At 42.4% G+C, this 3,747-nt stretch overlaps 1 long non-coding RNA gene across 1 annotated transcript; it reads right to left on the minus strand.

Moving 5' to 3' along the window:
• LOC123128068 (uncharacterized) lies at positions 1-3,512 on the minus strand. The gene is made up of 2 exons (XR_006462929.1): positions 3,244-3,512; positions 1-198 (listed from the first exon to the last, which is right to left on the minus strand). It is a non-coding gene; the product is annotated as an uncharacterized lncRNA (long non-coding RNA).
• Positions 3,513-3,747: the final 235 nt, after the last annotated feature.

Genomic DNA, 3,747 nt, shown 5'->3' on the forward strand with positions numbered 1-3,747 from the left:
AAAAAAACCAGGCCCATTTTAGATTTGTAGACCACATGTGAAAGTATACTGTTATGAAATTTTTGTTGGACAGGAGGGCGGTGGCGTTCGAGCTGACTGTGTCTACCGCGCACACGAGGAGGCGGCGGCGGCGAGTGCGGGCGAGTCAGGTCGTGTGGACGTAGGGAACTTGATGGCCCTCTGATTTGTATTCTCCACCTGTGCCATTTTGTTAAAACAGAATTATGTACGAGATGTGTAAACAAACTTACCGAGAATGTTAGATTTTATTTCTATTGCTAGGCCCTCACGTCCAACTGTCAGCTCCCAGTTCTTCTTACTCGTAATAAGCAAAGGGCTATGTCGTTCAATAGTCTCCTTCGTGCATGAAGACATGTTATCAAACATTCGTGCATGATAAGGGTTGATCGATTGACCGTCCAAAATTGGTTGCTCCATTTTTTCTGGAAAGGTTGATTCATTGGAGATCAAATTGTTGGCACGTCTGATAACATGTGGTTGGGATGGTTAGATGAATAGTGCTATCCCCAGCCCACCTGAAACCCCACTTGAACTCTTGCTTAATGAAACACCTGACTATTTGTTTCTCAAAGTTTTTGGGTGCACGTGTTGGTTTCTGTGTTCCCTCTCATGTGCTGAGAAACATTTGCTGCTGCTAGACGTTGATCTATGAAATACAATACTTTTCTTCTTATCAGATGTAGCTGCAATTTGGTTTGATTGTATGTCCTCTCTTACTTCCATTGGTGATGCTGGCCTTTCTCCACCACTGAAATGCCAAACCATTTTCGAGATTCTCAGGTTATATTGTACGTTTGTTTGAGCTATAATTTGAATTTTCCTATAAATCATGAGTTTTACCCATCTGTTTTTATAGTTTAGACCTGAGTTTTTTATGCCTAGGTTGTAAATTTCCTAATGGTGCACTGATGTTACAGTTTGCTACTTCGGAGATGTTCACTAATTGATGAGTTGCCGCAGCTCTCTACCTTCTATGTGAATGGCAACAATTGTTGATGAATTTACAGTAGCAATAGAGTGGACATTGGAGTTACAATGTATTTTTTTTGTAATTTGCATGATTTCTACTTGTAAGTCACAGTACATCTTGTGTTGCTTCAAAGGTGTTCACTAATTCATGAGTTATTGCCGCTCTCTACCTTCTATGTGAATGCCAACAACTGAATTTGTGGGCTTGGATGACCAAGATAGGTATTTGTGTGCCCGAACGAGTAAGACCGGTACTTGTGGTCCGAACAACTAAGAGTGATACTAGTGAGCCCGAATACTTGTGGGTCCGGACAACTAAGATCTATAGTAGCAATGCCGAACGAGTAAGACCGTTACTTGTGGACGGGAACAATTAAGATCGATACTTGTGGGTTCGGATGACTAAGATCGATACTTGTGGGTCCAAATGACTAAGATCGATACTTGTGAACATGAATAAGATCAGCACTTATCGTGTCCTAAGCAGTAAGATTGAAGTAGCGAGGCCAAACGAGTAAGACCATTATTTGTGGGTCCGGCTGATGAAGATCAATACTTGTGGACGGGAACGACTAAGATCGATATTCGTGGGTCCAGACGACTAAGATCAATACTTGTGAACAGGAATGAGTAACATCAATACTTCTCTTGTCCTGAGCAGTAAGATTGAAGTAGCGAGCCCGAAAAAGTAGGACCGATAGAAGTGAGCCCGAAGAAGTTACACCAATGTTTGTGGGCCTGAATGAATAAGGCCGATACTTGTGGGTTTGGGTGACTAAGATTGATAGTAGTGAGCCCGAACGAGTAAGATTGATACTTGTGGGTCCGAACGGATAAGATCAATACTAGTGGGCCCGAATGACTATGGCCGATATTCGTGGTTTCGCACGACTAAGACCGATGTTTCTGGTTCTGCACCACTAAGACTGATATTTGTGTTTCCGAACGACTAAGACCATTAGTTGTGGGTCTGGATGACTAAGATTGAAGTATTGAGCCTTAGCGTGTAAGATCAACACGAACGAGTAAAAATAGTACTTATGGGTCCGGATGACTGAGATTAATACTTGTGGGTCCGTATGACTAAAGATCGGTATTTGTGGGTCTGTACGACTAATATAGATAGTAGCAGGCCCAGACTATTAAGACCGGTATCGGGGCCGGTCACACTACTAATACTTTCCTAGATTGAATAAAAGGGTAGTGTGGATATTTGAGATTTTTCTGAAAACATTTTTTTGCCAAATTTTGAGCCAAAATGCTTCTTATTTGGAATTTTACTTCTAATTCTTTTTCTATTTGGCAAAGCTTCTTGAAATTTCCCAGACTGAATGAGATAAGGAATAGGATAGTGTGGATTTTTGAGATATATTGTTTTTGGAATTTCTCTGAAAACTTATCTTCTGGCCACATTCTGAGCCAAAATAGTCCTGAAATTGAATTTTGCTTCTATTTGTTTCGTTTGGCAAAACTTCTAGAAACATGTTCCCAGATTGAATATAGGGCAAAATAATAATCTTACAAAATGCATTCTGTTTACTCATGCAGCTGAAGTGTATTGCCGTGGAAAATGGCGATTATTGTTACTTATTGGAGACCATGTCTTTTCTAAAACGATGTATATTTATTTCTCGACAGCTTGACTGCTTGAGCAGTTCATCAAATACCAACTCATTTCTGGCATGCTGATATAATCTAGCCGTTGTCTTCTGTCTTTCACCAAATAATAACATTACGGACACAAGTGACACTAGACACAGAACAACATGCATTATATAACTGGCACGGTACAGTGACACAACCTCTCAATTAGGCTTACTGTCATTCATCAGAAATGACACTTCATGGACTATGGAGTCTTTTTTCGGACGAGCTAAATGGTATACCGTAGTACTGACAATTCTTTTCATTTGTGTCTTCTAATAGGTTGGTCAATCATGTCGTCAGACCAGTAATACACTGCTACTGAGTACTGACAGTTCCTTCTAATGTTAATAGATAACCAACGTAACATGCACATCCTCATTTCATATTTACCAACATTTTGTAATCAACAATAGGCAATTCAGAGGTCAGTGTTTGTCCCCCACCAATTTCAGTACTGGAATATCTAAATGAGGTGTATTCACTGCTCAACCCTAACTGGATATATATATATGAAGGTGCTGCAACGAGCAGTTGGTCCGCCGCCGGCAGAACTAACAGCAGGGAGGGAGGGACGGAAGGAAGAGATGGGGGCAGGGGAAGAGATACCTTGCTGCGTTGGTACACCACTACGGCCAAGCGCAGGCGGGGCCTCCATCTCGGGTCAGCGTCGTCAGGGCCTCGCGCCGGTGTCGGCGGGGCCGTGAGGGAGCGGCCACAGCGACCAACCAAAGACGGGGCTTCGCCTCCATGAGCTCGCGCCGGCGGCGTCGCCTCTAGGTCCTCGCGCTGGTGGCGTCGCCCGGTCCTCGCTCCTGCGCCGCCGTCTCCAGGTCCTCGTGCGAGATGGGTTAGGCCAGATGCGGGCGATTGACAAGGGAATTGACAGACATGCTAAAAAAACAGTCACCCATGATAATAATATCCTTGTTGATTAAACTTAATCTTTTTACTTAATAGGTTTAAATCAACGGTGGATAATAATCAAAGGAGGAGTTACATGAAATTACGTTTCGTAACTCCACAATCACCGTAAAAGAGCTCATTTTCTTTTCTTTCTTGTCATCTTTCTCATTTTTCGAAACGGTCTTGCTCTTTTTTCCTTCTATTTTT

This window comes from Triticum aestivum, chromosome 6A (genome assembly GCF_018294505.1).
Source record: "Triticum aestivum cultivar Chinese Spring chromosome 6A, IWGSC CS RefSeq v2.1, whole genome shotgun sequence".
Classification (NCBI taxonomy): Eukaryota; Viridiplantae; Streptophyta; class Magnoliopsida; order Poales; family Poaceae; genus Triticum; species Triticum aestivum.